At 43.1% G+C, this 20918-nt stretch overlaps 1 protein-coding gene across 1 annotated transcript in view; it reads right to left on the reverse strand.

The window, feature by feature from the left end:
* LOC129326925 (uncharacterized) overlaps window positions 1-4206 on the reverse strand; it is a 28908-nt gene extending 24702 nt beyond the window's left edge. The window contains exon 1 of the mRNA XM_054975260.1: window positions 3994-4206. The gene's annotated coding sequence lies outside the window, so the exon portion shown is untranslated. The remainder of the gene's footprint in view (window positions 1-3993) is intronic.
* Window positions 4207-20918: the final 16712 nt, after the last annotated feature.

Raw genomic sequence — 20918 nt, forward strand, 5'->3', positions numbered from 1 at the left:
GGGAGGGCGGGGTAGATGCAAACATCTCCTTCTGATATGCAGATGCAAACAGCTCCTTCTGATATGGAGATCAGTTTGCTTCTGTAAAGGTTCAGAGGAGTTAGCCGTGTTAGTCTGTAGTAGCAAAATCAAAAAGAGTCCAGCAGCACCTCCTAGACCAACCAATTCCACTGTAGCACAAGCCTTTGAGAACCACAGCTCTCCCCGCCAGATGCATCTGACAAAGAGAACTGTGATCCCCGAAAGCCCACGCCAGGTGCCACTGGACTCCCCCTGACCCCGCCTCTGTAAAGGAAATCAGTTACCTGTGATAATGAGATAACCATTCATAGTCCCTATTCAGTCCCAGTTTGACAGAGTCAAATTTACATATGAATTCCAATTCAGCAGCTTCCCGTTGGATTTTGTTTTTCAAAGGTTTCTGTTAAACTACAGTGACCTTTAAGTCTTTGATGGAATGTCCTGGTAGATTGAGGTGTTCTCCCACTGGTTTCTGGACATTGCCATTTCTAATGTCAGATTTGTGTCCATTTATTCTTTTGTGTAGAGGTTGGCTGGTTTGTCCAATGTACAGAGCAGAAGGACATTGTTGGCACATGAAGGTATATATCAGATTGGAGGATGAGCAGCTGTAAGAGCCAGAGACAGTGTAGTTGATGCCATTGGGTCCTGTAATTGTATTCCCTGGGTAGATATAAGGGCAGAGCTGGCATCTGGGTCTGTTGCAGGGCCTGGTACCTGTGCTGGTGACTCTGCTAGCTGATTCATGATTGTAAGTGAGAAGTCGTTTAAGGTTGGGGGGCTGTCTGTAGGCAAGGAAAGGTCTTCCGCCCAGGGCTTCTGAGAGAGAGGTATCATTTTCCAGGATGGATTGTAGCTCACTGATGATACGTTGGATGGGTTTGAGCTGGGAACTATAGGTGACAACCAGTGGTGTTCTGTTGTTAGTTCCTTTAGGTTTGTCCTGGAGCAGGCTGTTTCTGGGTACTAGTCTGGCCCTGTTGATTTGTTTCCTCACTTCATTTGGTGGGTACTGTAGCCCCAAAAATGCTTATTGTAAATCTCTTAAGTGGGAGTCCCGATCAAGAGCATTGGAGCAGATACGATTGTAACGTAAGGCTTGGCTGTAGACAATAGACTGAGTGGTATGTTTAGGGTGGTAGCTGGAGGCATGTAGATATGAGTATCGGTCTGTTGGTTTCCGGTATAAGGTGGTATTTATCCGTCCATTATGTAGTTGTACAGTGGTGTCCAGGAAGTGTACCTGTTGTGTAGAGTGATCCAGGCTCAGGTTGATAGTAGGGTGAAAGTTGTTGAAGTCCTGATGAAATCTCCCAAGGGCTTCCTTCCCATGGGTCCAAATGATGAAGATGTCATCCAGGAATCTTAAGTATAGTAGTGGTTCCAGTGGATGGGAGCTGAGGAAGCGTTGCTCCAAGTCCGCCATGAATATGTTAGCGTATTGTGGTGCCATGCGTGTGCCCATGGCTGTGCCATTAACCTGTAGATATAAGCTGCCACCAAATTCGAAATAATTGTGAGTGATTACAAAGTGACAAAGTTCAGTGGCGAGGCATGCTGTGGTTTTGTCCGGGATAATATTTCTTATGGCTTGCAGTCCATCTGCATGTGGGATATTGGTGTATAAAGCCTCCACATCCATGGTTGCTAGGATGGTGTCATCTGGTAGGTTGTCAATGGACTGTATTTTCCTGAGGAAGTCAGTGGTGTCCCGTAAATAGCTGGGTGTGCTGGTGGCATAGGGCCTGAGGATAGAGTCCATGTATCCTGAGACTCCTACTGTGATAGTGCCTCTTCCTGAAACAATGGGGCATCCCGGGTTACCTGGTTTATGGAATTTGGGTAGTAGGTAGAATTTTCCTGGTCGTGGTTCCTGGGGTGTGTCTGCATTTTTGGCTTCCTTGGTACAATCCACTTCTCTGGGATATTGCTCTGATTCTCTTCCCTATGGGCCAGACCACTTAGACACCACCCACAGTTTGCTATAAGATAGTTTTTCAGGGTTTCCACTGTTATTTGGTTATTTTGCTAGGGCTGAGCAGGAAGAGATGCTTCCCAGTGGATCAGTCTAGCCGTTCTCAGGAGGTACCTGAGTGGTGGCAGCTGACTACCTGAGTGTTTTCCAGGAAATCCTTGGTCTAAGGTTGTTCCTAGCAAGGAAAGTCACTTTCCACCCTTTCCTAACCATAACCGTAACCCTAGGGTTGCCATCTCCAGGTAGAGCCTGGAGATCTCCTGGAATTACTGTTGATTCCAAGATAACAGCTGGAGAATATAGAGAATATGGCTGCTTGGGCGGGAGGGGTGTCTCTATGGCACAACCCACTGAGGTCCTTCTTCTCCCCAAACCCTGCCCACCCCAGTATCCACTCCAAAATTTCCAGGAATTTCTCAACCCAGAGCTGGCAAACCCACCCACTCTTCCCCAGGAATTTCTTCCTATTGAGTTGGATGCCTATATTTAGCTCAATTTGAGAAGGTTTTAAGGCATCAGGGTGCCACTAAATTATAAAGCAAGGTTTAAAATACAAATCTAACATAATTGTTTCCAGCTTGTTCTAGCTTGAACATACAGGAAAGTCATTTAGAAAGTTGTTGTGCTAAGTGTAGAGAAAAACACACAGCTTCCTCGTCAGGGGCAAACCACAGCTTGCTCTGCAACATTAACCATGAGAGAGGAATGGGAGGGACGAGAGCTGAACTAGGGTTTCCAGCCTCCAGGTGGTAGCTGGAGATCTCCCAGAATTACAGCTGATCTCCAGGTGATAGAGGTCAGTTCCTCCGGAGAAAATGGCTGCTCTGGAGGGTGGCATCTGTGGCATCCTACTCCACTGAAGACCCTCCCCTCTCAAATCCTGCCTTCTCCAGACTTCATCCCTAAAATCTCCAGGAATTTCCCACACCAGACCTGGCAACCCTAAGCTGAACACTTCCTCTTTGGGTCACTTTTCTCCCTACAAATCTCCCTCCTCCAGGGCCATTTCCAGATGGCTTACCTTCTGCTGCTCCATGCCGCAACATCACGGCTTGTGCCGGGGAAAATGCGAAATATTGCGTTTTCTCGCATGAATTTTGCGCAACGTTGCACAAAACTTGCGCGATATTTCGCATTCGCCCCAGGACGAGCTGCGATGTTGCGGCATGGAGCAGCAGAAGGTAAGCCATCTGGAAACGGCCCTGCTCAAAGTAGAATTGCACATCTGCAATTTATTTTCCCCCATAGTTGCAATGGATTGTGGCCATGGGGACTGTGATTTAAATGCGGGAAAAGGGCATGCGGAAGAGGGGCTATTGAATTCTTTCCACTTACAGCATTTTCCTGTTGAAAACTCTTCACTCCCAAGATGCTTTCACCCATTCCTTTACCTATTTTTCTCTAGCTTGGGTAAAAACAGCTTGGGGAATGGGGATTTTCAATGAGTAAATGGTACCAGGAAGAAAAAGTGGTAAATAACCTCCCCCTGCTGCACAATTCTCCTTTTAAATCGTAGCTCTGCAACAGTAGCCTTTTAAAAATATCATTCGGGAAATGCACATGAAACTAAATGCAATGTGCAGTTCTGGCCTCAGCTGTTTCACTCATTAATTATGTCAAGAAACAAGATTTTTTAAAAACTGTACTTTAGTCCTGAACTAGCTGAGACACTGGAGGAATCTGTGATTGAATATTCTCACTGCATGACTGGAAAAACAGCTGATAAGTAAGGTTTAAATAGAACCCTCTCCATCCCTCTTCTGCTCAGCATTGCAGATTTAGGGTCTACGTGTCATTTTTAAAAGGTGATCTTTGGTACATGAATCCACATACAATGTGCAGTTGCCCCAATCCACCCCAAACACATGATCCTTCTCAGATTACTGGCCTATATTCTTCCACTGACACATTTGCATGAATTGCAAGCCGGAATCCAAGCAGTGGAAAGGAGAATCTTTCAAACACTCGTGCTCATGTGAGTAAATTAAATGCTTTACCTGATCACTGAATCACAGTCCATTTTCTTGAGACAAAAAGGAGGAAGCAAGGTCCATTTTGGCTGTTGTGAAGGAAAAAGTTTTCTTCACTGTTACACAGTCAATGCTTCCCACCCCGGTGAAAGCAGAACACTTTCCTTGTTAGTCCTTGAAACATCCAAAGAGGAAAGAAAAGAAAAAGTAGTTTGCAAAGAAACTGCCTCATTATGGAAGTGAAAGCAATTGTTGGGCAAAAGTAAACACCAGTGTATAATCTGGAATTTGACCTTAGCTGCCGTGCTGAACAACACTGTTGATTCATGTTGTGTTTTTCAGTCACATCTGGATCAAGCAAACTTAGTTTAGAAGGGAAGGGTGTCATCAGTAGCGGCATGCTGTTAAAACAAACTGAGCAGCTTAAGTTTCTGTTCAAGTGACACACAAAATTCTCCTCCCAAACTGGCATTAAATGGCAGCAGGCAGGAGGGGAAGGATACCATGCTAAGCAGCAATGGGATGAGACAAGACGAGATAAACTATACCTTTCCTTTCTTAGACTGTAATTCCTAAGTAAGTATGGGGAGGGGAGGTAAGCCCCACTGAATAAAATGGGACTGACTTCCAAGCAGACCTGACTAGGATGGCTCCCATATAGAATTCAAAGCAGAAAACCCCAGGAAGTCACTGGCAACCCTATAACCAGAGCTTTTTTTCAGCAGGAATGCGGTGGAATGGAGTTCCGGAACCTCTTGAAAATGGTCACATGGCCAGTGGCCCCGCCCCCTGATCTCCAGACAGAGGGGAGTTTAGATTGCCCTCCGCGCCGCTTGGTGGCACAGAGAGCAATCTAAACTCCCCTCTGTCTGGAGATAAGGGGGCGGGGCCACTGGCCATGTGACCATTTTCTCCAAGAGCAACCCACTGAGTTCCACCACCTCTTCCCCCCCCAAAAAGCCCTGCCTATAACCATAGTTTCTCCTAGGCTGTTTCAAAGTATTTTGTCACTCCAAGCAAGGTACAACACCCCTCCCCCCATTACTTCTTAAACAGCACAAAAGAAGTATTACAGTGTCTTGGAATATTGTTCTCTTTTATTCAATATTTAATGGTAAAGTAATTTTTAAATATTTATTAATTCATCATTGCCAAGGACGATAACTCTGTGGCAAGATGAATTTTAAGGGGTTTTGCAAATGCTGTCCTTGAAAGTGGTCTGATACCTGAAAGACCCACAGGTTTATTGTAGGATACAGAACTATTGAACTGAAATGTAAAAATGGATTTAATTTTATTAACCAGGGTTTAAAGGGGAAAAGCTAGAGCTGTCGGCTACCCTTTTGGAACTCATCTTATGGAATTAATTACGTAATTTGTGCCAAGAGCTGGTATGGCAAAGGGTCGGACTGGGACGTGGAATGACCAGGTTCAAATCTCTCACTCAACTGTGGAAGCCCTTCAGGTGACCTTAGGCCTGTCAGTCTCTCGGCCTGACCTAGCCTCACAAGGCTGTTGTTGTGGATTAAGTAGATGTGTGGGGAACAATGAGAAAAGCCTCTTTGGGTCCCTGGTCAGGGAGAAAAGTGTGATATAATTTTTTTTTAAAAGAAATCTCACCAGGAATTTGTTTTCAACATTAGAGTCCTGGAAAAAATACCTCTGAACATGCACAAAGTATCCTTTCCTCATCACTGAATATTTGCCATCTTCTGAACCCCCACATGTGATTTGGGAGCAGATTGTCTCTGGGCACAGATTTAAGCAATAATTTCAGATATAAGGAAGGAACTTTTTTTAACGTGACAAGTGTTTTAACCATCATCCATTTCACAAAAGTTCTATGAAAAATGTCATCATAATTATTGTTCCAGTTTTACAAATTGAAAACAAACTCAAGATATCTCCAGAGTATCGGTGTAATACGTACACTGTTCCAAGTAATGCCGTCGTTTGTAGTTCTGTAGGTTTTATGTCAGAAAGCTGCAGTTTTTCCATATAAGTTGCAAAATTTTTCGAAATAGTTCCCAGTGCCCCAATGACAAAGGGGACTACTGTTGTACTCTTCATCCATAGTCAGGCGGTTTCTATTGCCAGATCTCTATATTTAATAATTTTTTCTTGTTCTTTTTCTTCGACTCTGGCATCCCCCGGAATTGCAATGTCTATTATCCAAACTTTTCGATTTTCCACAACTGTTATGTCTGGTATATTCTAGTCAAGGTGTTGATCAGTTTGAATTCTAAAATCCCATAAGATCTTGATTTGATCATTTTCTAGCACCTTTTCCACCTAATGTTCCCATGAATTCTTTGATACTGGCAAATTATACTTTTTACTCAATGACCAATGAATCAGCTTTGCAACCCTGTCATGTCTAGCTTTGTAATCTGTCTGTGCAACAACAACAACAACAACAACAACGATTCCAAGGGTAGTGTTCCCCTTCCCACCTTGGGGGACTTATTCCATAAATTGGGAGTAACTACAGCTGGTATAAGGCACTCTTGGCCACCACATCCACTTGCTTTTCAAATAAAAAGGCTGGGCCCACAAGCACCCCCAAGGAGGTTGGCAGCTTTTAAGCCCCAGTGAGAAAAACAGACCAAGAATATTAAATAAGAGAATTTTTGCTATTGAATTGTTGTCTTGTGTGCTTATGTGTTTGTGTGTACAAACATTTTTGAGGGATGCATGTTAATGAATGGGAAGTGCTTCCTTTGTTAGAACATGAGGTTGATTATCATTCATTCATCCTATAGCTAAATAAAATATTTACTTTTTTCAACTTGAATTCTTTGTATTCATTCAAACGCTCTGACCCAGCAAGGGAAATAGTCCTGATAAATAATGTTTCCATATATCAGTCCTTTTCCAGATAGGGAAGTGTACACTGTGCCTGTGTGGTTCCCAGCATTGGATTAGAACTGTGCATACAGATAGTTTGTGCTGCCAGGCTGTCAGCATCAAACACATGGGCCCAGGGTTACTATTTCCCAGTGGTGATGGAAATTGCTCACTCTCAGCTCTCATTGCCCCTGCTGGTCCAAGCAGCACTGGAAGAAAAATTGTAAAAATGGTGGCATCACATGCACTGCTACATCACTTCTAGTGAAAACTCAAAAGTGATGTAAAATAGCTCTAAGAATCACCAGAAAATGTCACTTCTGGGTTTCTACTGGAAATGACATCATGACATCATACCACCCCATGTCTCTGCCCCCAAACCTCCCACCAGTTGCCAGGCAAAACTTGGCAATCCTACCTGGCCAACAGAATTGGTCCTCAGAATTGGAGCAAAGAAGGTTGTCACTGCCTGGTTTCCTCTTTTGCACCTTCTGCATAGCCTGAAGGTACTCTGTCTCCTCCTCCTGAGCTACTGGTCCCCTGTTAGCCTACACCCATGTAGAGAATGGCCCTAGTTTCTCCTTCTGGTGAATCCAGGGCTGAGGTCAAACTATAGTTTATAGGAAAGCCCCGACATGTTATTTGAACCATGTACAGGGAAGACAGGTATGCTGTGAGAGACAGCAGAAAAGTTATAAAAATGTTTTTGAAACCATTTTCCTTGGATATGAAGTTGAACCAGCTACTTGATGAACCTATTAAACTTTGTTCTTTATTTTAGAGTCACATAATTTCTTTGCAAACAGGCTGTACCGTTGACACGCATTCAGTATATGCTGCTTTATGAATTATTATATTTCTTTGAGTATATGAATCATTCATTCAAAACCAAGCACACAAGACTTGAAACAGAACATTTTCACTATATTACATGTATACTTTAATTTCATTTTGGATTAGCAAGGTTCCTTGCTAATAGAAGTTCCAACAGCTCTTCCATCTCCTCCGTTTCAGCAACACCATTGAAGAATGCCTCTCGGACCAGTCTTAGGGCCAAGCTACACATGACGAATGACACTTGAACGGCAAGTGGATTGAGTGGAGGGCAAGTGAACAGGGAGAAATACACTTGCTGTTCAAGTGTCATTCGTCATGTGTAGCTTGGCCCTCATTCAGATTAGTCCTTAACTTGACAATAAACTAATATCAATTCTATGCCTTTTAAGATGCTATGCTTCCTCCCCACCTGCAATTGGGAAATTGTAATTTGGTGGAATTCCTGAGACTCTCTATCTTCATAAAACTGAAGTACCCAGCGTTCGCCTGAGAGAGAGAAAGAGCAATGACCTATTTTCAGAGTAAATTGGGGTTGGTGGCCAGGAGATGCATGCAGTTCTTTATATGGAGAAGATTTGTGCCATCCAGAGTCAGCAACTGATGGCTCAGCAACTGTGTGACTCAGTAGGCTAGGATCAAAGGCATAGGGGGTTGCACATGTAGCACAAGACACATTAGGTTGACACTTCCTCATACTTTGGACTTGACCTGTGGTAATCCTGTCAACAAAAAATTGATCACTTCTGTTGGAAGCCCTTTCCCATCCAATAGGTGAGCAGTACCCTTCTGCCCAAGCTGCAGTTTATAGAAAGCATTCAAGAGCTCTGTGGAACACAGCGAAATAAGCCATGGCTTTACCAAGGTGGAAAAGTCTCTTAGTTTTAATAAAGGTACAGCTGGTGTTTCCAGTGTAGCTGATAAAGCTATTTTGGTCTGCAAAGACAAGGAACTACTACTATACTTTATCCACAGTGACTCATGAAAAGGCAATTTGAAAGTTAAACATTAAACAGATCCTGGTAAGTTAATGTATTTTTAGTAATTAAAATAAAGTTGTAAAGGAGAGGAGAATCCTAGGCAAGTTGATGCCAGAAAGGGGTTTCCTCTGGCCCTCCTTTGAGCAGAACAACCTTTATAACATTTATGACATCAGAACATTAGTGCAATTAATGATAACGATTGATTAACAGACGTTGCACAGTAAGAAATTCAACACACATGGGCAGCCTTTATTATAACACGCATGCGTGATTCTACAGTCAGCTTTTGTTTCAAACTTGTTACTTGTAAAGCATGCTATGCAAATCTGATCTATGTGTCCAGCAAACTGAGAACAATGCAAGAATTTTGCCTGTTTTATGTTATCTCTGAAACAAGGCCATGAATTCTTGCTGTCAGTGTCTAGTATAACTAAACAAAGCTTCTTAGAGAAACTAAGCGATTGTGAATTGCTTATAGTAAACACATAGCCAAGAAAATATGTTTGTTAGGGCCTTTATGAGCTGCAGATTGCTTTAGTAAACATACAGCTTGCTTGGCTGAGCCAAAATACTATTTTACTGGGATATCAATATCATCATTGGAGAGTAAGAGGCCAGGCAGGTGGGTGGGTGGGCTGGCCAGGAAGTCAGCAGGCTGGGTGCAGCAGGTCAGGTGCATTCCACACAACAGGTAGGGTGGTTGGCTGCCTGGACTGATCACTCCCCCAGCATGCAGCAAGCCAGACATGCAAGTGAACTAGCCACCCTCCAGGTGCACAGCAGGCCAGCCTGTTTGTCTCCCCAGGTGCACCCCAGGTGTGCACGTACGGGTGTGCATGCCTTTGTTTTGAACTTTGTTTTCTCTGGCTAGTGACTTCTGGTTTAAAGCAGAAGTGATGGGGGCTTAGCAGGGCCAAATTGGCCCCAAACATAGTAAAATTGCTAATTTTTTTTTAATTGATATGGCCCCACTGTCAACTTGTTGCCTCAGTTTTAAACAGGAAGTGATATCAGCAGAAGCCCCAGGAGTATGTATGCATTATTTTGCTGTGTGCTCTGGATGCTCCAGCCAGCATCCAAACACCTGCCCCCCCCCCCACCAGACAGGGAGTGAGGTGCAAGGTGTCAATTGAAGGCAGGTGAGCTGACGCTGGCAACCTTAATGGCACGCAAGGCAGCATACACAGAGGAAGTCAATACAAACAACAGGATGGGACAGCCAATAGCCAATGCAATAGGATTTGGATTGCAGAAGTCTGGAACCAACCAGAAATCTAGTTAATAAAGTTGCTCCTGTATTACTAACTGCAAAAGCCCTGCCCCTCAGTCAGTCTGGCCTGCAGGAGGAGCAGGAGCTGCTGAAGAGCACACAGGGGGGAAAGTAGCCCCGCACTTAAGTTAACATTTTGGACTTGCTGTTCTCTTTGTGTTACTGGACTCCGTTTATTAGGACTTTGCTTTGTTCAAAGAGCCCTTTCTGAAGCTCCTGTCCTTGCAAATGTTTCTGTGTTCATAGCAATTATTCAGTTATACCAATGACTGTAAATCTATTGGGTTTGTGATAAATGCTTATTATTTTTAAAACCATAATACCTTGAGCCTTTTCTGTTTTGAAGACATTGATTGCTGAGCCATGAGGGTAATGTCATTTATTGACTTGAATCCCACCCTGCTCCAACTCACCAATTATCCAAAAGATCATTTGGAGAGTGATCTATGTAGCCAGGCTTCTGCTGGGTTACAACAGACAGTACACTGCAGTATAGCCCATAGTCCCTATCATCTATGTAGAAAAGCCCTCTTGAATAATTCAGTTTTGCATAATCTGCTGAAAACTAGGAGAGTGGAAACCTTCCTGACCACATCAGAGGTTACATGAATGGCTGCCCTGGCCTCTAGAGGTGTCCCTCTGAGTGCATCCAAAGTGTAAACCAACAACACTGGGATTAATGTATGCTGGGAATCTTTTTTCCTGTCTATGCCAGGGTCTCATGGGGGTGCTGTTCCTTGTTAATGAGGGGGAGGGGAACAACTTAATTGGGAAGGGAGACCTTTCCACCCGCCTGTGTTACAACCAGATCGAATAGGGAAATAAAATCATCTGACCAACCACAAAGAATTCATTGAGCCAACTCATTTAGTGATGGTAATAAGGATAGTAAGATAAATATACAAAGGAATAGTGATAAAGACAATTATTTATTTCTTTATAGTCCAGCTTTCTCTCTAAGACTCAAAGTGGATAAACAATATGGATTGCAGAAATTTGAAAAAAGAAAAAAAACAAATCTGATAGAAAACTGAAACAATGCTGAAATATAACATAAGTGATTTAACTTGGTATATTGAAAACTACTCAACACAAGGCTGTCCTTTACTCCTCCCTGCCAGTGTCCTAGTTTGGGGCAGTAAACTTTTAGAGTAAGTCTTATTCTTTTCATTTCCCACATACCTCAACCCTTCTTGAAACAAACAAAAACTACTTTCAAACAAATACAGATAAAAAGAACGAAAACAGCCCAAATCATTCAAGTCTTACTGTCTTCACAAGTTCATCACTTAACTTCCATGGAGGCAGATTTTCAAATGAAGGGAACCTTCTCATCCAGAGAGGACAAGGGTTGGCCCCACTAAAAGACACTGTTGGCAGCCCCTGCTCATAACATCTGGGAAGCAGATTTCTTTCCAAACTAACACTTTAAGAAACATATAGGGTTTGAAACAGAAAGCTGAGTGAACCTCAAGGAAGAAACCCTGTGCCTAACAAAACACAGAAAAATGACACCTGTTAAGACTCTATTCCCCAGGAAGAAATCAGGCGCCAGTCTTCTGCTCACATGCACATTCACTGCAGCCACTCTCTGCAGAGGAAAGTGAGACACTAAAGCCAGAGGAAACCCTACTACAAAATGGGATCTCGTCCACAACCTTTGACGATTAAGCTGAAAAGATTACCTCAAAGGTCAGCAAAGAATTTGATACCATAACTGAACCTGGTTTTACTGGCTCGGTCACTCACCTCTCCTTGTGCAGAGAGGGAATGTGATTAGAGATGGGCACGAACTGAAATATGAACCAAAATTTATCACGAACCTGGCCAGTTAGTGGTTTGCAAACCAGCAGTTCGTCAGAGCCTATTTCTGATGAACCGGACGAACTTTAGGCTGGTTCGTTTAGTTCATTTTCAGTTCGTCACTGCATACAGCCTGGTGCTGATCAATCAGTTTCCTAGGCAACTGGAGATGAGCTTTCTGCAGTAGAGGTGTGCACCCAGCCACTTTTCAGCTGATGGGAGGGGGATCCCCCATGAGCTGAAAAAAGCACCAGCCTTTGAAAGGAGCAACAGTTCTCTTGCATGCAAGAAAAGTGTTGCTGCTTTCAAATGCCAGCTGGAACTTTAAATCGTTTCAGTATCTGTTCTGCTTCCCATCTTTGCAGAAGTTTGCTTATTCTCTGCTGGCTTTAAAAGCCAGGAAAGGGCTAAATGACTGGTTTTCCCTTCCTCCTTTGGGGTATGCACACACAGTCTCTTTTTTTTTCAAAGGCAAGAAAGTGTAGCAACATTGTAACATTGTGGCATTGCAATATTGTAACATTACTTCACTTTCCTCCTGTCTTTAAAAGCCAGGAAAGGATTAAATAGCTGCTTTCCCCTCCCTCCAAGAAATGTTTCAGGCTTTGCAAAGAGAAAAAAACCCAAGCGTTTTGCACAGCCCTTTGGAAACAAAGTGGCAGGGAAGCTGCTGCTGCTTCCCTGACACTTTGTTTCCAAAGGACTGTGCAAAACACTTGGATTTTTTTCCCTTTGCAAAACCTGAAACATGACATTTTTACAAACCACACAAACCAGCTCGGGAACCAAGGCAAGTTCGTGAAAGTTCATGGTTCATGAAACTGTATGAACCTTGAACTTCCCGGTTCATTATTTTTTTTGGTGTGTGCCCATGTCTAAATGTGATAAGTTGAACCAGACAATTGTGGAGACAAAAACTCATGTAAACAAGCTCTTAATCCTCTTAGGGAAAACTATTCCAGTACCAAAGATAATCTACATGGAAAACCAAGAATTTATCTATGAAAATTCCTCCCTAGGTCCCAATGAAGTTACTTCTCTCCCATGAGGAGTCATTCTCTTTATTCTTTTCTCTTGCTGAAAGATTCCCACCCTCTTTGACTTTCTTCTGCCATTTGATCTGCCACAGGGAGCTCCTGTCTATCTGAGAGGCTCCATAGATAGCTTGCCTGATGGATAGGCTTCCACCAGGAAGACTTAGGGCCAAAGTACATGAGAGGCCAGACATGCGGTCTTCACATGTCGGGTCTTGCAAGGTTTTCTTAAGAAAAATCCAGCCGCTCAATGTGATTCTAAGCCAAGCAAAATCACAACTGGAAGGTCTCTCTCTCTCTCTTTCAAAAATCCTCTGGGAGCTCAGGATGAGGGGGGAAACAATGTAACAGGATGCAGGAAAAAAGGTGAGGTTTTTTGCATGTGCAATAGAATTCCAGTCCCTCCTATTGTTTTTCTCCCAGCAGGGAATTGCACCACTGATTTTATCTCACGCACAGCTTTTTTCCTGCTGCCTCCTGAAAGAAAACCAAGCGGAGTGGATTTTCCTACAAAGAACAGCTGCTCTCTTTCAAAAATCCACTTGGATTGTTTTTCCTTCAAGAACTTGGAGACAGCGGGGTGGGGGGTGGGTGGGGAATATAACAGGAGGCAGCTTAGGAAAAAAGTTGTGCATGAGAGAAAATCAGAGGTGCAATTCCAGGAAAAAAACAATGGAAGGGACTGGGATTCTCATTATGTCATCATGCCCCGCCCCCCATCCCACGTTTCTGGAGGATTTTTGAAAAGAGAGAGAGAGAGAGAGAGAGAGAGAGAGAGAGAGAGAGAGAGAGAGAGAGAGAGTCCCTCCAGTTGCGATTCTGCCTGGCTAAGAATTGCATTGAGTAGCTGGTTTTTTTTCAAATACTACACTTCCCAGAAAACCTTGCAGGATCTGACATGCACCCCCACATCTCGTGTAGTTCCACTCTGAAGAAAGCCAGAAAAGAGTGCGACCCTTCTCTTCCAAGAAAGAACAGGAACTGAATGCAAATACTTCAACAATTACAGAACAGCAGCAAGGAAAGCTGGGTTTCCAACTTCCCATAAAAAAGCAGATGTAAATGCCAGCCTCCAATTTCTAAGAACTAACATGAGGTTTTGCAAAACTACATGGAAAAGAAAAGCAACAGAAACAAACAATCAAACAATAATAGAAAAACAGCAATGAAGGAAACCAGCCTGAAGGGGATTGTTGCTGTGCACACATTCCACAAGAAGCAGAGATTTATTTCTGCTATACGCCAGTGATGCTAAGTTTGACTGAGGCTATGAATCATGAGTTTCTTGGTATGTTTAACTGTGAGTGCAAAAGAAAAATCATACAACCTGTCCTAAAGAAGGAGTGGGCAGGATGTTCCACTTCCAAGCTGTGGGGTGAATGGATAAATGAATAGCTATAGTACCATGAGAAGACAAGACTCTCTGGAAAAGTCAATAATGCTGGGAAAAGAGGAAGACCTAAATTGACTCTATGAAAGAAGCCACATCCTCCAGTTTGCAGGATCTGAGCAAGTCTGTTAATGATAGGATGTTTTGGATGTCTCTCATTCATAGGGTCACCATAGGTCGGAGGCGACTTGATGGCACATAACACACACATAGCATCCAAGTAGGGTACTATTTGACCTTTGAGTAAGGCAAAAACTATATCTTTTGGGGTTGCCTTTATACCCAGGCAACCTATGCACCATGTAAATGAGGTTAATTAATATGGACACTTGGTGCATGTCACTATGTCAATTGATTGTGATGGTGGAAAATCCTGGCCATTTCGTGCCAGGAAGATGCCGTCATTCCGGGAGCTTGGCGTGATGTTCTGTGGCCAGTAAACCATGTGAAAACGGCCCCTGTCCAGTCATAGCCAATTTAAGACAATCCCTGCTTGGGTTTTCAGTGCAGAAGACTAACAGAAGTGGTTTGCCATTGCCTGCCTCTGCATGGCAACCCTGGTCTTCTTTGGTGGCCTCCCATCAAAGTACTAAACGAGGCTTAACATTCAATTATCTGGCCAGATCAAACCAGCCTAGGCTATCCAGGTCAGGGTGCTAATTGGATGCCTTGAGTTAATTCAGGCTAAGATTGCAAGTTAGGGTGTTTCAATATGCAGTGGGAAAATGAGGAGGACATGATGGATAGAACATAGGAGTTGCAAGGAGACGGAAGTCTGTGTACCTGGGATTCAGAGTCGAAAGCTCCCCTTATCATAACACTTCAAGAGCAAGTAAAAGAACTCTGAAGGGGTGAGATATCTTGAACCAGTTCTTAAAAAGAAGTTCATATCCTGGCAGCTTTAAAGTATAGGAAAAACCAGAGCAATGCAGCCTGCTTTGTTCCAGATTGCTAGGAATGTGATCTTATCAGGTTTACGCAAGGACACCTATCCATTTGCTGTGATTGTGAAGGCAGATGCTGCTGTAAATACAAAGACCTTGCCTTTCCCTGTGACTTTGGGGGAGTTAATAACCTTGTTATATCAGCATATTGGCAAAACATAAAGAACTGTGATCTGTCTGAATTCAAGGCAGAATTATCGGTTTATTTTTTGTTGTTTGCCATGGAGACCGTTAAGTCTTACAAAAATAACCGTTAGCTATCTATTTCTGAAAGATTAATCTTTGTGCCCTGGTGCAAGCAGGACAGCTGTTGATGTCAAAGGTGACTGAGTGATCGAGGGAGTTTCCATTTGCAGGCCAAGGAAATCTTCTTCCTTGTACACATAGAAGGTTGTGGGGTGGAGGTTAGACAACTTCCTGCTCTCTGCTGCCAGAGCACTGAATTCTTCAGTGGATTCTATGAGTTCATCTTCAGGGGGTCGCTTCAAGCATATCCTATTTCCCTATGCTCTTATGATTGTATTGTGGACTGGGTTATCCCTTGGGGGTATCAGCTTCTCTATGGCATTTTCTTAGTTGGTTTCCATTTGAAACATCTTGGTATTCAGAGAGCCAGTTTGGTGTGGTGGTTAAGAGTGTGGGACTCTAATCTGGAGAATCAGGTTTGATTCCCCACTCCTCCACTTGAAGCCAGCTGGGTGACCTTGGGTCAGTCACAGCTTTTTCAGAGCTCTCCCAGCCCCACCCACCTCACAGGGTGATTGTTGTTGTGGGGATAATAATGACATACTTTGTAAACCGCTCTGAGTGGGTGTTAACTTAAGTCGTCCTGAAAGGCAGTATATAAATTGAATGTTGTCATTGTCATCATCGTCGTCATCATCATCATCAAGATCGACGCTGTGATATCAGACAGGCCTGCCATTGCATAGGACGGGGGCCACAATCAAGACAGCATGAGCTTGCCCATGTGTAGGCTGGCACATGCAAGAGGGCCTGCTCAGATGAGCAAAGCTGTTGTGGTGGAACATAAAGGAGTGGCAGTCCTGTGGATATGAGGGTGCAAGGGAATGAAGGGCTTTGTATGTGATAGTGAACACCTTAAGCCGAGCCTAGTAATTGATAGGCAGCCGATGGAATCATTGCAGAATGGGAGTAATGTGCATGTTCTGTCTAGCTCCAGGCCATGGCATTCAGCACCAACTGGAGCTTTCAAGTTGATTTTGAGGGGGATACCTATGTAGACTGCATTACAGTGGTCTAGTGTCTCGATGTTACTGCTGGGGACATGTGCTACCCTCACAGCAGAAGAGCTGCTATGTAAAAAGTCGTGTGGATCTCACTCAAACTATTTAGTGACCAAAAAAGGAGTTAATCTAAAAAGGAAGCTTGGTGTGTGTGTGTGTGGGGGGGGGGGGAGAATAAGAGAACCCAATAAAGACCTGCAAATGTTTCTGAAACATACCATAGAAAATTTTAACCAGTCCCTGGCACTGGAGAGATGAAAAAGAAGAATTTAAGTGTTCATAGGATGCTGTTGCTTACAGCTGTGTTTTACACTATAAGATAAAGGAGTTTGAGTTGAGACCACTTCCAAATTGCACATTCAGTTGTCACAGAGACTTTAGAGTCAATGAGAAAATACTATCATTCAGGAAATGAACGGATTGACCTTCAAACTTTCTTCTGATAAGTCTATCAAAATGAATATTATTGATGGTTATTAAACTCTTGACTTAAATGACTCTGAACTACTTAGATTACTAAAGCATTTCAGACAAGACTTCAAGATCAACCACAAAATGCTTCCGTTAGCAAAACCCTTCCATCAGGTTTGCTCATTTAGTTCTCAGCCTATCTGGGCAGGGTACTATTTTGTGTCAATCACAATTTTATGTATAGTAAAACACAAGAGCAGTGTTGGCTTTGGGAGATTTATTTGCTACCTCGTGCAGAGCAGCCAATCAGAAGGGTGCTGGAGAAGCTGTCCTGTATTTGCTGAGAAATTACCCTTCATACACAAACATGACTTGGCATTGTTGGCACCCATAAAACTTTTACAACATTTTTGTGTGGTCAGATCAGAAATGTAGTAGTGCTGTTTCAACAATCCAGTGCCACTTTTCTGACCGCCTACGGCACTCTGAAAGTGTCTGTGAAAACTGTAGATGTGCCCGCCCTGTATGCTTAATAAACTGTCCTAGATTGGGGGGAGAGGTTACATTTTACTACTGCTCAAAATTTCTTTTTTTTTTTTAAAAAAAAAAGAAAGAGTACTCAGGTACAGCACAATTTCAGGACTTCTGTGAATTGCAGTCCAGTTAGTTGCTCTTTGATGAACTCTAGGGGGCAATCCCATGCAGGAATAAGCATAACAGAAGAGAATCACACACACCTTGGCCTGCCTTTTAAACAAATATGGGCCATGCTACAAGTGACGAATGACACTTGAACAGCAAGTGTATTTCTACCTGTTCACTTGCCATCCACTAAATCCACTTGCCGTTCAAGTGTCATTCGTCACTTGTAGTTTGGCCCTCAGTGGGGGCTTTTTTAAAAAAACAACTGGTTGTGCTATTATACAGCCTCCCCCTATAAAAAATAAAACAGGGTAGGTAGGGAATCCTGATGGTCACATGCGACCACAGCATGGAGGAAGAGTCTGTCAATGTGCATCAGGTGTCAAAGGGAAGCCACAGTTAACAGTGGAGAGAAAATGGATGGTCCTCTGTTGTCTGGAATCTCCACTGCAAGGACAATTTCACTCACAATAAAGGCAGCAACCTGATCACCCTGGTGTGGAAGAACACCCTGGTTGTCAGTTCTAAGGATGACAGGCTATGGCAGATAGACCCCTGTACCCTCACAGCAAGCACTCCACGGTCTTGGTTGAAAGGCTTTATTTCAGGAATCATATCATGTTCATAGGCAGGTCCAAAGGTTGACTAGAAAGTTGACAGAAATACCTAAATGTGTGAAAAGCATTCTTCTTATAGAATCCAATTACTCGTCCCCCCTCCCAACAGCAAAACATAACTTTTGGCGCGAACTATTCATGATAACTATTCTTGAGAACTTCTCTGCATAGTTTACATATCAGGTCTAGACTCTAAGCAGGCAGCAGATTAAAAGTGAAACTTAGTTATTCCTGAAAACAGACAGTGTACAAGGTCAGTAAGTCACCTGCGGCGGCCTGTGAAAGCAAAGCAGTTATGGCATTGGCAATATAACATCAAGGTACAGCATTAATAGTGGTTCATAATGACAGCTCAGCTGAGAATAATAGCATGGATGGGGCACAGACATGACACTGGTGTGGAAACCACCAGGGTGGCTATTATGGGGCTCTTCCAGGTGATTTTGACAAAAAGGAGGCCAGCAGTTCTGGATCTGGTACCCAGCTGAGGCTTGGTTTCCTAGCAAGCAATGCCAAGTGTGGACTGAGGGGGGTGACATGATCCCTCCTGCAAGGAAATGACTCACTCACGATACTTTGTGATTCATCTTGGTGAAAATGACTTGGGGCAGATATCAGGTTTCTGTTTCATCCCTAGATTCTTAAACGCATACAGTGGATTAAAGAGCCAATTAACCCCCATAGTGGTTACCCCACAGAGATGTTTAGACACCCTTCCGGAAATAGTGTATTTTGTATACAACAACGTCTTCCCTATTCTGTGCTAGAGCCTGGAATAAAAGTGGATTTTCATTCAAAAACCTTTGTACTGCAAATTTTTATTTTTCAGATGCAAAGACTAGAGCTTAAGGTCTAAAAAGTGTTTGATTCTTCTGAAACTTGCAACACATCATTTGAAAATTGATCTCTAATTCAATAAATTTAACATGGCAAGATAGCAATGGGAATATAGCGGCATGTTAAGTACTGCATGGAATCACAATTATAGTTTAACTTCTGTCTAATAGCAGAAGAGAAACACAATAACAGAGCTAAAAGATCCCAGTGTGGGAAAGAAACTTCTTACCCAGTGTCTTTTTTATACATGAGCCAATTAAAAAAAAAAACCTAAGCACAGATGTGTTGTGTCTTCCACTTGTCAACACAGCCCGTTGCTTCAGTTTGGGGCTTTTTCTAAGTTAGAACAGATTGGCTGTGGTCACTCATTAGTCCTGTGAAAAAGACTGGAAGGAAACTAACATTTCAGCTAGAAACCAACATGGCCAAGGAGCGATAAGCATCACCTTTTGGGGGAAAGGCTTGTTTGCCTTTCAAAAGGGTCTTATTTGTTTAGAATGGCTTGTTTCCAACTGTCAAAGGATGTCTCCTCTACAAAAGAGAAGCACCAGTGGGAAAGTGCATAAAACCTTCCTACAGCAACCCAGGCATCAGTAATAATAATGCAAAATCGGAATTGCTTGTACTAGTTAACTGGCAGGTATTAAGTGGAGCTGTTAGTATCATACCTTGCATGGGAAGTAGCTGTGCGACACAGAGGTAGAGCACCGAGGCTGTTTCCACGTGCCCTTAAAGGGACAGCCCACTCATGAAATGCTGGCGATATCTTTGTTTGCAAGCCATTTGGCTTCCATTTTTTTGACACCTTTTCTGTGACCATGGAAAATGCGTTCTCAGAAAAGGTGCCAAAAAAAGGAAGCCAAACAGCTCGCACCCTTTTTGCAAATGGAGAGATCTGAATTCCTGGGGGAAAGCTGTCAACATTTGGTGAGTGGGCTGTCACTTTAAGGGCATGCGGAACTGGCTCTACTTTGAATGCAGAGAGGGTTACCAACCTTAAGGTGGGGCCTGAAGCTCTCCTGGAATCACAACTGATCCCCAGATTACAGAGATTAGTTCTCCTGCAGAAAATGGCAGCTTCAGATGGCAGACTCTATAGCATCACATCCCCATTTAGTATGTTCCCCAAACTGAGAGCTAGCAACGGTGTAGGGGATAGAGTGGCAGATTAAATCCAGGGAGACCTGCGTTCAAACCCCTACTTCTGCCTCAGAAGCTTGCTGGGAGATCTTGGGCCCATTGCAAACTCTCATCCTGGCCTACCTCACAGGCTTGTTGTCAGAAAATGGAGGAACGGAGAATGTTGTTCTAAGATGCTTTGAGTTTCCAACTGAGAAGAAAAGCAGGGAATAAATAAATGAACAAGGAATTTAACATCTTACAAACAGCAAAATGTTGGGCTTATTGAACAGGCTTCAGATCATTATCACTCTGGTGTGATACTCCTTGAAGTGAAGTTGTCTCTAATATGGCTAGTATAGCCAGTATCTTGAGGAAAGGAAGGGCTTCATGTATGGAATTGCATCTGATTTTCCTGATATGCAACTCTGTTTAAATGCATGAGTTAACCTGCTCTCTAATTCAGTAACCTAAAGAGTTTACAAGATCACACTTGAAGCATCACACCCAGCAGAGGTCCATAAGGGCAAGCCAACTCACAAAAGAATGATACAGAGAGTAAAGGAATGTTAAAAAGTAGACAACAAAAACGAGTTTCAAAAGATAGAAATTTAAAGTAGAATAGAATTACAACAGAAATAGGCTGCTCCTTTAACTCTGACCAGTAATTGGATGAGTTTGATTGTGTTACCTCAGTACTGTGTTGGAAACGAAAACACTGAAAATATCAGTCTGAGATGAGAGGACAACCATGATTTTTTGTGTGTGACTGAGGAGAACCATCCCTAGTTTCTACCTTGAGCTAGAGAAAAGGATAGTAACAGTGAAAGCCTAAACAAATCCTAAACAACACCCTTTTAAGCCCATTGACTTCGACTCTGTTTAGGATCACACTAATAATAAAAAATAACTAACAGCAGCCACTAGATGCCCCCATTGCTACACAGCAAGAGCACTTTATTGGGCGGATGAAT

Source organism: Eublepharis macularius, chromosome 4 (assembly GCF_028583425.1).
Source record: "Eublepharis macularius isolate TG4126 chromosome 4, MPM_Emac_v1.0, whole genome shotgun sequence".
NCBI classification, from domain to species: Eukaryota; Metazoa; Chordata; class Lepidosauria; order Squamata; family Eublepharidae; genus Eublepharis; species Eublepharis macularius.